Here is a 13,729-nt window from a genome sequence, read left to right as displayed (position 1 = left end):
CAGGACACAAGTTCACCCCAGCCCCATTCTTGCGAAAGAAGCAGGACTGGTGGGAAAATAAGTTTTTTGTGGATAGGGGAACAGATTTGACAGCTGGTAAACACTTTTTCTGACATTCTCCCCTTCCCAACTCAAAAGGCAGTGTAGCCTAGTGGATAAGCATGGACCTAGGAGTCAGAAGGAATTGTCTCCACCACTACTTGTCTGCTGTGTGAACTTGGGCAAATCATTTCACTCTCTGTGCTTCAGTTACCTCATCTGTTAAATGGAGATTAAGATTGTAAGCCCCATGTGGGCCATGGACCATGTCCAACTTGATTAGCTTATTTCTACCCCAGTGCTTAGTGCAGTGTCTGGCATGTAGTGATCATTTAGCAAATATCATTTAAAAAGCAAAAGAATAACAACAAAAAAACCCAACCTATCCAGCCAATTGCCACTAGGAGCTGTCTGAGGTAAAGTGTCCATTTTAAACTAGATGTCAACTCTATCCTTATAAATAAATGTATTTAAATAACTATATAAATGTTAAAGTGCCTAAAAAAGTTTTCTTAGGAAAAATGAGAAGTATAAGAAAATAACTTTTATGACTTCAACTTCCCACATGTTATCTGGGGAGGTATTGCAATAAATCTGAATGTCGTTTCTGACATAGTAATTCCAAAACAAATATTTAATATGAGACTTCATGTCCTAAAAAGATAATTGTTAACACTTTCTTAAATAGTTTCAAGTTCCTTTAAATCTTGAATTGAGGCAATTTTCTGGGACCACTGAGTTTGTGACAGTAATTTCAACCAAGTGTGATTATTTGTAAAAATCTGCATACAGTCCAGTGGGTAATCAGTAGCTACAATACACTACCAACTTCCTAAAAATAATTAGCTAGTGAGCTTAAGAAATACTTGGACCATTTACTAATAGGAATGATAAATATAGAGAGAGGCACTAAGTATCATGGAGAACTGAATAAATGATCTTCCAAGTTGCTATTCCTTATTTTCATATTTATTAGAAGAAATTCTACCAACTGAGAAATTAAGGGTTGAGATAGTCCAAAGGTGAAGGATTACTGATGTCCTTTGGGTGGACTGCACTTTAGAAATAACAACATGACATTAACATTTCAATTTGTTCAAGGTTTCTTTGATTCCCATGAAAATCCCCAAACTGGAATACTTATTTTAATAATACTTATGTTTATCTTAAACCACTAGCCTGTAAACTTTTTGTGGGCAGGAAATGTGTTTATTGTTTTGCACTCTTCCAAGTGGTTAGTACACTACTCTGTACACAGTAAGTTCTCAACGAATACCATTGATTGATTATTCAGACTTATGGGAATGAATCTTTCAGGTAAAATCTGTCCTCAAAGAATCATTTTTACTTGATTGTAAATGCCACAAGAATAACACCCTCCTCCCCCTGCTCCCATTACTCCTAAGTTGCAATTGGAAAGTTCATAATTGGGAAAATGAAGTTATAACTGGAGACGTTGGGAAGATGAAAAATGAGCAAAAAATCAATTTTAGAACACTCTTCTGAGAAATTGTTTCTGCTTCTCTAAACAAATTTCCCAGATTCCAAGTGTAACACTGCATATAAGTAGATCAGGGTCAATGGACTTAGAAAAAATGCTTCTTATTCATTAGTGTGATAGAAAAAACTATTCCCTGGAGAGTGTAAAGTCTCCATTCCTTGACCATGCTAACCTTCAGCAGTCTGTTCTGGATTGTTCAAGACTTCTTTCTGGTGGCAGAGGTTATAGATCAGATTGCCCCTTAAATTCTGTTTCAACTCTAACATTCTAAGAAGTTACAAATCTCTAAAGAATGTAGAGAAAAATATGAAACATCCAAACCAAATCTCTGAGCCTTTCAACTCAGAAATTTTTATAGAAATTAAAGATTAGGCATATTAAGATGGAAAGACCAAACTAAAGCGATTGTTAAGGATTCCATATTTTCAAAAGACAAAAAAAATCTTAATTGATAGCCAAGGTTCTTTCTCATAATAACTTCTTTGTTCTTGATTTTGGAACAGTGATAGTGTTGATCAGCTTTTATATAGTGTTTTGAAATAAACCACTTAGTATAGTAAATTGCGATTGAGCTAAAGGCTCTCCTTAGGGAAAAGAATGGAAAGTTGGGGGTTAAATTTCTCAACAAACGTTTTATATATTTCATAATCAATGCTTTCAATTTGCATTATTTATATCATCCCATTGGCTGAGAACTCAAATCAGTGAATATGAGACATTCACTGACCTTCACACCAGATAACCAATACTATTCTGAACTCGTTCTGAACTGTAGATTTGGAAAGGCATCAAGACCATGAGCCCCTAATCCTGATGCAGGTGAATGAGAAGTGAGTTTCTATTCTCTTCTTAAGGATAAACAGGGTTGGAAATGACATAATCTCCTTTCAAATCCTCATCTACCCCTTTATCCTAAACAAAAGCAAATATGCTCAATCCAATACTCAGTGTGGCTGTTTGAATTAATCTATCTCACCTAAAATGGGGAAAAGATTTGAAAAGTGATTTAGAAATTTCCTGTCTCATTCTCTCAAAATAGGGTGATGTGAGGATCCTGTCAGCTTTACATAAGAAGAGTCTTCCAACATCACACTCCTTAATAATAAATTGCAGAATTGAACTATAAATTGATATTGCCTATAGTGCTCTCAAATGGAGAAGTCATTACATATTTTACTTTGGCTTAAACACATCCTCTTCTGCTCCTCAGAGACAGATGACTAGAGTGATTAAAATCTTGCATTCTCAGTGAATTAGTTGGAAAGAGAACATTTTCAAAATTGAGAACTTACAAATGTAAATATAAAATTATAGCAAATTTAAAATCTTTTATTAGTGGTACATATTAACATTAATATTTTGATAATTATTTTTAATATATTTTTCTAATTTTGAGTTTTTACATCTTGGGATTATATTGATGATTTTATATTAGTTACTGTCAATACATCAATCAGTGGCATTTACTGAACATTTACTGTGTGTCATAGCACCATTCTAAACACTTGTGTAATACAACAGAGTTAGAAGACACATTTTTTCCCAACATGAAGCTTACAGTCTATAGGGCTAGACAGACGTTAAAATCAATTATACATATGCACATAAGTGCTGTAGTGCTGAGGGAGGGGTTAATAACAAGTGCATAAAGGGTGCAGATCTAGGTAGACACAGGAAGAAGAGGAAGTAGGGCAAATGAGGTCTTAGGGCAGGCCTTCTGGATGGGATATGTTAATAAGACTTTGAATGTGGCAGAGTGGTTATCTGTCTCATACGAAGAAGGAGGGAGTTCAAAAGATGAGGACACGGGTCAGGAGTTGGTGGCAATATAAATATAAAATTGAGGTGCAGTGAGTTAATTGACATTGGGGGAGCAGAGAATGTGGTCTGGATTGTAATAGGAAATCAGAAGTAAGGTAGAAGGAGGTGAGGTGATCAAGTGCTTTAAAGCCAATGGTAAGGAGTTTCTGTTTGGTGAGGGGGTGGATAGGCAACCACTGGAGGTTGGGGAGTGAGGAGATGTGGACTGAATCATTTCTTTTAGAAAATTAATCCAGGTAATAGGATAAAGTAAAGATTGGAATGGGGAAATACAGGAAGCAGGGAGGTCAGTGACAAGGCTGATGCTGTAGTCAAGGTGGGCTCATGTAGAAAATTGGCATCGAACACCTGCATTCCCTACCCCCTTAGATTGTGAACCCCTTGTGAAGCACATAAAAGTTAAATGACTTGCCCAAGATTACACAACAGGCAAGTGGTGGAGGCAAGATTAGAACCCAGGTCCATGCTCTACCCATTTGGCTATGCTGCTTCTAAAGTCCATTATGGGTTATCCAGAATTCATTTCTAAAGAGTTCTAGACATCTGGTTTAGCACAATCATACTGAATATGTTCTACAAACTCTTCACAATTTCCTTCAATTTCCCAGGAAGTGTAATTCAAACACTGAGTTGATTTAGCAAACCCTACCTACTAAATAATTGTGGGTGGAATAATTGAAGCCTGAACCTGTTGCTTTCCCTGTTATATCCCCTCTCCACTAGTACAGGCTCAGTGACCTTTAAAGGAATTGGGGAAGCACTGTTGGAACAGTACACTGACCCTGTGGCCACCAGTCTTAGACTGTAAGCCTGTCATTGGGCAGGGATTGTCTCTATCTGTTGCCGAATTGTATATTCCAAGTGCTTAGTACAGTGCTCTGCACATAGTAACACTCAATAAATATTACTGAATGAATGAATGTGTGAAGTGCTTGAATCAGCATAGCAGCAGTTCAGGGGAAAGGAAAGGGTGATTTAGCAGTGTTGTGAAGGTAGAACTGGCAGGATTTTGTGACAGTGAATGAGAGATATGAGTTGAAGATAATGCCTTTGATAAATTATACTTTAGTTTTTTTTTCTTAACACACTCTTTTGAAGAGCACTAACTGGGGTACAGCAGTACAAAAAAAATAACCATTTTGTCATGGAACATTAGGATGTTAGGTGATGATAGCATCAGATTTTCAGGAAGAAAAATGGCTTTTACTGCATATGAATGAGCCAGACTCAAAGTTGGCCCTGAGCAAAGCAAGACTAGCTGATAAAAGACAACTCACATAAACAGATACTGGAAATGCCATTTTCTGATGGGTTCTCCCCATTTCAGAAATATTATATATACATATATATATATATATATATATATACATATATATATATGATGGAAATGAAATCAGGCCTGAATTTCAAACTAACCCTATTTGCCAAGAGGCATATGTGACTGGAACCATGGATTAGTAATCCATGGCAGTGTTAATATCCTGAGTGTTTATGCCCACCCACAAGCCATTCTGACAGATTGAAAGACAATTTCCAAAATGATATATACAGATTAATGGCAGCCTTATCAAAATATGACAAGAAACTTATTGTAGCGTATTTCAATGCCTAGTGGTTAGAGTTGTTGACATGAGGAAAAAATGTAATCTGATAATTTGTAAACTTCTTGAGGAGAGGATTAGGTCTTCTGGTTCTATTGCACTCAAGTGGTAGGTGCAGTGCTCTGCACATAGTAAGCACTCAATAAATACCATTGATAGATTAATGGATGGCATTGGAATCACCTATTCCTGTGGCAAAATATCAAACAGTGAAACAATAAAACTTTGTGGTTTCTGAATTGAGTCAAAAAAAGCCTTTAAAGGATCCAAAATAATTGTTTTTAGATACTGAGATCATATCTATATGTGTGAGATTAGCTTATAAAAGTAACATGTTCCAACAATTTCTTCAACAGTACATGTCCTATTTCCTTGTGGAGTAGTTCTGATGGATTTGCTATGTGCAGTATTTGGGAATTCTGTCTGGATAAAGATAAGTGCTTAGAACATTGCTCTGAACATAGTGAGTGCTCAGTAAATACCACTGATTGATTGATCTGACCATCATAAATAGTGCCAGATATTAAGGACTGGTGCTATTTAAATAAGGATGAATCACCTCATTAATCACACAGTACTGCACTGTATTAAACACAAACCTCTCCTTATTTAATTAAAGCAAGCATTCTCTTATAGAAAGGCAGGGAAAAGGGAGAAAACCTAGACAACTTCCTTTCCTTCATAAAAAAGCAAAAACAAAAACAAAAAAAATTCTCCTATCCTGAAAGAAAACATTTTCCTTCATTTCTCTAGGCTAACAGTTCCAATTACTTCCCTTTTGGATTATTTTCCATCCACTTAATTATTTTTCTGTTTGTTTGGTTTGAATGTTGTCAATATAATGGTATTGTGTTATATAAATAGAATTGGAAAAGGCAGATCTTCTTGTTATACTCATGAACCCAAGGGCCCCTTAGCTTTGCGTTGCCTTGAATTCTTCAGTAGCATTTTGGGAAGACATTATTTGTTCCCAAGTATTTCACAGTGTCCTGGATAAAAGCTCAAACTTTTATATTTTGACCACTTAAAGTCCCCTGCAGAAGGTAGACTCCAATTTATCAGGTGTTAAATCTTACATTTTTCAACATATTGCAATCCCTCTAGTGAAATGAAAGAAATGGGAAAAAAAAGCATCAGCAAAGTGAGAGAAGGCTGAAGGAATGAAAATGCCAGCCACAGTGAGAAAAGGGAGAAGATGGTGAAAGGTAAGTTATTTCCCTAAGGACCACTTGCTCCAGAAAGAACAATTCCCTCTATAAAGCAGACATCCTAATTAGAATCAACATAAATGGTGTATAGTGGAACATGATAATGAAACAAATGGCAAGAGCACCCAGATTCTGATGACCCCATTTCTCAGTCTTCTCAATTTGCTAAAACACAACAGCAAATGAATATGTTAAAACCCCTTCCTGCTACTGATACAGACACAATCATCCCTTCTGCTTTATTAGATACTGCATGCTGTCATAAGGAGTTTGAGTCCCTAAGTACTGCCATTACAGAACTACTCCATATGACAATTGAGGTTTATTGATTTCCCATCAGTTCTTTTATTTTCACCTCAGCTGCTGTGGAGACATTGCTGCTATGTTATAGGTTGGCCTGGGGTTTGTTGACGGTAGAAGCCTTTAATCCACTTCTGTGTGTGGCCTAATACCCTACAAGCTAAATTAACGACACCCAGAAAACCCTTATCTCCTTGCCCTTCTTTTAAGTGTTATCTTGTTTGTGTTGCACTTGCCAGAAAGGTTGTTTTATGATATATTAGTTCAAAAACCTTCCAGTGCAGTGTTAAAAAGGAAAAATGGGATATGAAAGAACCTGGAGCAGTGAAGCAAAATACTATAGAAGCATCTAATAAACCATGCTGTATTCCTATTAAATGCTATACTCTTGAGCAGCTCATTTTCCTTAGGCAGTAACCCACAACAAATTCAGCCCTGAATAAAATCTTGGATTCTCAAATTAAATTCTAAGGTTTGACTTAAGAATTAATTGGTATGGTTGTTAGATACAAATATGCAATAGTTTAAAAACAGCTCTCAGACAGGAAACAGACACCTTTTCTTAGATATATCATTTAGATGATAGGCAAATAATACACAGAAAACATATTCAATTAATAAAACATGCATTTAATCACGAGAAGCACCGTTGCCAAGTGGATACTGCACAGGCCTGGGAGTCAGAAGCACCTGGGTTCTAATTTTAACTCCACCACTTCTCTGCTGTATGACCTTTGCAAGTCACTTCAGTGTTCTGTGCCTCTCTTACCTCATCTGCAAAAGACAATAAGATTTGTATGCCCGATGTGCGACATGGATTGCTTCCAACCTGATTAGCTTGTGCTTAATATAGTGCTTAGTACAGTGCCTGGCTCTTAGTAAGCGCTTATCAAATGCCATAAAAAATTATAAACTTTGTTTTGTATGAGAAAATATGGGTTAGTAGGAATATGTAACATTATACTTCCATACTTTCCCTTAAACAACATTTATCTTCAAATCCCTTGTTGAATAAATAAATTAATGCATTTATTGAGCACCTCGTGGATGCTAAGCCCTGTACTCAGTATTTGAGATTACAGCATTAGCAGGATATATGTTCCTGCCCTCATGATTGTACAATCTAGTGATTATAAGCTCCCTCTAGGCTTTGAGGGAAGGAAATGTGTCTGCCAACTATGTTGTTTTGTACTCTTCCAAGTGCTTAGTACTATGCTCTGCAAAGAGTAAGCACACAATAAATATAATTAATTAATTGATTGAAGGAAATGTGTTTTCATGAGAATTTTAAAGTTGGGAAGATGAATAAATATCTTAGGATATGTACATAGCAAAGTATTTTGGTCTTCAGTAATATCCACCCTAACTCTGTGTAGCCATTTATTTATTCAATTCCTCTATTTACCTTTCCAATTCTGCTGAATCATTTGAAAATAATACACAGATATTAGCAGTATGTTAGTTTTTTGCCAGCAATATTACTTCTCTCTTCCCAGATGGGTCTATTAGAATGAAACTAAGGTTTGGCTAGGACTTAATATTTTTGGCTTTTCTGTTAACTGGTGGAATGTGGGTGCAGCAGATTGTTGGAAATCCTGAGCAGAAGCTGGCTTGTCTTTTGGAATGCCATTAACTTAGATGCAGTTTCTATTTCATCTTTTATGCAATTACCCCTATTCAAAAAAACCCTCTCTCAACTGCACAACTCCCTCCAGTTATCTCCCCATCTCCCTCCTAGTACACATCACCACAATTCCTTGCGGGAGTTGTCTGCAGCCATTTTTTCAGGATCCCCTCCTCCAGTTCTCTCCTTGACCCCCTTCTATTTGGCTTCCATCACAAACCAGCCTCTCTAAGGTCATGAATGATCTCCTTCTTGCTAAATCCAATGGCCTTAGTCCATCTTAATCCTTCTCAGCTGACTTCAACACTGTTGACCAACCTCTTCTCCTGGAAACAGTATCCAACCTCGGCTGCACTGGCACTGTCCTCTCCTGGTTCTCCTCCTATTACTTTGGCCACTCATTCTCAGTCTCTTTCGTGGGCTCCAGTTCTGCCTCCCTCCCCCTCACTGAGAGAGTCCCTCAAGGTTCAATTCTGAGACCACTTCTATTTTTTATCTGCACTTATTCCCTTGAAGAACTCATTCACTGTCATGTCTTCATCCACCACCTTTATGTGGATGATTCCCAAATCTACATCTTCAGCCCTGATCTTCAGCCCTGATCGCTCTCCCTCTCTGAAGCTTCACATTTCCTCCTGCTTTCAAGACATCTGTACATGGATGGCCCACCAACATGTCAACTTAACAGGTCATGCATTCATTCAGTTATATTTATTGATTGCTTACTGTGTGCAGAGCACTGTACTAAGTGCTTGGAAAGTACAATTCAGCAATGAAGAGAGACAATCCCTGCCCACAATGGACTTACAGTCTAGAAGGGGGAAGACAGACATTAAAACAAGTAAACAGACATCAATAGCATCAATATAAATAAATAGAATGATACAGAAATACAGAAATAAATAGAATGAATGTGGCAGAGTGGTTATCTGTCTCATATATATATATATATACCCACATCAAAGTAAACAGACATTAATATAAATAGAATTATAGATATATACTTAAAAACATTCATTCAATAGTATTTATTGAGCGCTTATTATGTGCATAGCACTGTACTAAGTGCTTGGAATGAACAAGTCGGCAACAGATAGAGACAGTCCCTGCTGTTTGACGGGCTTACAGTCTAATCGGGGCAGACGGACAGACAAGAACAATGGCAATAAATAGATAGAGTCAAGGGGAAGAACATCTCGTAAAAACAATGGCAACTAAATAGAATCAAGGCAATGTGCAATTCATTAACAAAATGAATAGGGTAATGGAAATATATACAGTTGAGCAGACGAGTACAGTGCTGAGGGGATGCGAAGGGAGAGGGGGAGGAGCAGAGGGAAAGGGGGAAAAGAGGGTTTAGCTGCGGAGAGGTGAAGGGGGGGTGGTAGAGGGAGTAGAGGGAGAAGAGGAGCTCAGTCTGGGAAGGCCTCTTGGAGGAGGTGAGTTTTAAGTAAGGTTTTGAAGAGGGGAAGAGAATCAGTTTGGCGGAGGTGAGGGGGGAGGGCATTCCAGGACCACGGGAGGACGTGGCCCAGGGGTCGACGGCGGGATAGGCGAGACCGAGGGATGGTGAGGAGGTGGGAGGCAGAGGAGTGGAGCGTGCGGGGTGGGCAGTAGAAAGAGAGAAGGGAGGAGAGGTAGGAAGGGGCAAGGTGATGTAGAGCCTTGAAGCCTAGAGTGAGGAGTTTTTGTTTGGAGCAGAGGTTGATAGGCAACCACTGGAGTTGTTTAAGAAGGGGAGTGACATGCCCAGATCGTTTCTGCAGGAAGATAAGCCTGGCAGCAGAGTGAAGAATAGACTGGAGTGGGGCAAGAGAGGAGGAAGGGAGGTCAGAGAGAAGGCTGACACAGTAGTCTAGCCGGGATATAACGAGAGCCTGTAGCAGTAAGGTAGCCGTTTGGGTGGAGAGGAAAGGGCAGATCTTGGCACGTGTTGTGGTGTGGGGCGGGTAGGTATAGAGCAAAAGGAGCGAGTCGGGGAGCAGGATTTGGTGACAGATTTGATATATGGGGTGAATGAGAGAACGTAGTCAAGGATGATACCAAGGTTGAGGGCTTGTGAGACAGGAAGGATGGTAATGCCGTCCACAGTGATGGGAAAGTGAAGAAGAGGACAGGGTTTGGAAGGGAAGATAAGGAACTCTGTCTTGGATATGTTAACTTTTAGGTGGCAGGAGGATATCCAAGTAGAGCTGTCCTGAAGGGAGGAGGAGATGCGAGCCTGGAGATAGAGAGAACAGGGGAGGAGATATAGATTTGGGTGTCCAAACAGAACTTCTTATCTTTCTTTCCAGATACTCCACTGATTTTCCATTACTGTAGGCAGCACAGCCATCCTTCCTGTCTCACATGCCCCTAACCTTGGCATTATCCTGCCATCTTTCATTCAACCCACATATTCAATCTGTCACTTAATTCTGTTCATTCAACCTTAACAACATTGCTAAAATTTACCCTTTCCTCTCCATTCAAACTACTAACATATTAATCCATGTAATTATCCTATCCCACCTTGATTACTACATAGTCTCCTTGTTGACCTCCCTGCTTCCCCTCTCAAGTCCATACTTAACACTGCTGCCTGAATCATTTTTTTCCAAAAACATTAATTCCATGTTTCCTCACTCCTCAAGAGCCTCCAGTTGTTGCCTATCCACCTCCATATCAAAAATAAACTTAATAATAATGTTGGTATTTGTTAAGCGCTTACTATGTGTCGAGCACTGTTCTAAGCGCTGGGGTAGATACAGGGTAATCAGGTTGTCCCACGTGAGGCTCACACTTAATCCTCATTTTACAGATGAGGTAGCTGAGGCACAGAGAAGTTAAGTGACTTGCCCACAGTCACACAGCTGGCAAGCGGCAGAGCTGGGATTCGAACCCATGACCTCTGACTCCCAAGCCCGAGCTCTTTCCACTGTGCCACGCTGCTTCTCTAAACTTCTTATCATCAGCTTTAAAGCACTCAATCACCTAGTCCCCTCACACTTCACCACTCTCCTACTACACCCAACTGACACAATTTGCTCTTCTGATGTACCTCAATCTTGTCTATATTGCTATTGACTTCTCACCCAAGTCCTGCCTCCGGCCTGGAACACCCTCCATCTTCAAATTCATTCATTTATTCATTCATTCATTCATTCAATAGTATTTATTAGGTGCTTACTATGTGCAGAGTACTGTCTAACTGCTTGGAATGTACAATTCGTTTCTGACAATTACTCTCCCCACCTTCAAAGCCTTACTGAAGGCTTGTTAAAGGTACATCTCCTCCAAGAGACCTTCCTTGACTAAGCCCTCATTTCCTCTTCTCCCACTCCCTTCTCTGTTGCCCTGATTTGCTCCCTTTATTCATCACCCTCTCCATCCTACAGCACTTATCGGTAATTTATTTGTATATATTAAACATTTGTTTCCCCTTCACGACTGTAAGATCACTGTGGGCAGGGAACACATCTACAAACTCTGTAGTATTGTATTCTCTAAGTGCTTAGTGCAGCGCTCTTCACCTAGTGAGCACTCAATGAATATGATAGATTGAATTTAATATGACAGTAATGAAGACTTTCTGTGTTTTGAGGGTTATTGCATAATGATTTTGAACAGCTCTAGAGACTCATTTTTTCATCAATTGTATTGTCTTCCTTTCCACTCATTTGGAATACTCCTGAATATGTCGAACCATTGTGGTAACATTTTGAATTGGTTTTATTCTTTGTAACCTTATCCTATCACTGCCTAGGAAGTCTGCATTTCACAGTGTCCACAGTGAATTCACCATCAACCCAAACTGCTTCCAGAATAAGTAACATATTTGCTTTAAGATGATTGAGACACGATGTGACTTCAGATGCGTAGTACTCGTATATTTCTTTATTGTCCATTTATCTTTCAGAATCACTAAGGTTATTTTATTTTAGACATCTATTTTGACACCTTTCAAACTCTTAATTTCAACTGGTACTATGAGCCTTTTACTATGAAGTCCTCCATTAACATTTACGTGAATGGGAACTCGACAACAAAAATTAATGAGCGTTACATTCCACCAGCTCCAACTGGAATACAAAGATCCCAAACTGGGGACCTAAGAAGTAAGTTTTCTTAGGCTCTCATTATGCTATGACCAGCCTAGGAAGAGGGTTCAAATAAGATTTGCATGCTGGATTCTCACATGCTCATTTAAAAAGTTTTGTCTAAAATTTCACAAAAGCAATGGGAAATATTAATGGGAAAATGAGGCTACATTTCTGAGAAATTCCCACTATGCATGATCATTTAGGTTGCACTAGATAAAGACTGGAAAAACACTAAAACTGAAGAGAGCAGACCCAATTAATTCAGTCCATCATAAGATGCATCATAGGTGGAAATCTCAAAGAAATGAAGAAAGGTAGACATCATTCATGTGTGTGAAATAAAGAGTCTAAAATATTCAGTGAAATGATGGTAATCATGGATTCCTCAGTAAAACAGAGCAGAGATCCAGAATCATAGGCGTTGAATTTTCCAAAAAGATTTATCAATTATGTGAAAGATTCATTAAGTAGAAGCATTGAGAAGCAATACTGCCTACTGGAATGAGCATAGGCCTGAGAGTCAGAGGACCTGTGTTCTAATCCCAACTCTGTCACTTGTCTGTTGTGTGACCTTGGGCAAATCACTCAACTGTGCTTTAGCTACCACATCTGTAAAACGGGAATTAAGGTTGTGAGCCCCTTGTGGGATCACAGAGTGTGTCCAAAATGGTTATCTTGTATCTACCAGGATGCTTAGTTCAGTGCCTGGCACATAGTAAGTGCTTGTCAATCAATCAATTACATTTATTGAGCACTTACTGTGTGCAGAGCACTGTATAAAGTGCTTGGAGACTATAATTCAACATAATTAGCAGCCACATTCCCTGCGCACAACAAACCTACAGATTAGAGACTTAAAAATTCCATAGAAAAATGACATAGTGCTGAAAGAGGAAATTATGGCATTTTTTATCTGAAAATACTTTGTGTACAGCCTTACACAACATGCTGAGGATGAAGAAATTGAAGGATTCTGTGAGGCCAGAGAAAGATGCTCTTAATAAAACAGGACATTGGAAATCTTGTACAGAGGGACACTAATGTTATCATAGGACTGAAAAGTGATAGCCAAGGGTACTTCCTCACCAAGCTTGAAGGAATTTGACATGTGTGTGAGTCTGATCGGTTGCTTTTTGCTGAAGCTAACTGTCTGTATGTCATGAATGTATTTAGCAAAGAAAACAGCACCTGGAAAAACCTGGGAGTTCTCAGATTCTAATCGATTCCATACTGACAGGCCCAAAATAAATTTCTCTAGAATCTTGACAACAGGCCAAAGCAACATTTGCACTGGCTCAGTTCATTGGAAACTGAATCAAAGTTAAAAATCATCCCAGAAAAAGACTGAATTAAGGAAGCCCAGAAGATAATGTGACAGTGACAATTTAGCAAAGCAGTATTTTCAGAAGAATGATTAGAACCTTGCTAAATTGTATTCCAGAATATATAACAATAATCATGGTAATAATAAAAATAATAATAACAATAATTGATAAGCACTTACCGGGTGGCAACCACTGTCTAAACACTGAGTAGGACCCTTACCTATTAGG

This window comes from Ornithorhynchus anatinus, chromosome 3, assembly GCF_004115215.2.
Source record: "Ornithorhynchus anatinus isolate Pmale09 chromosome 3, mOrnAna1.pri.v4, whole genome shotgun sequence".
Taxonomy (NCBI): Eukaryota; Metazoa; Chordata; class Mammalia; order Monotremata; family Ornithorhynchidae; genus Ornithorhynchus; species Ornithorhynchus anatinus.
This window is presented reverse-complemented; position numbering follows the sequence as displayed.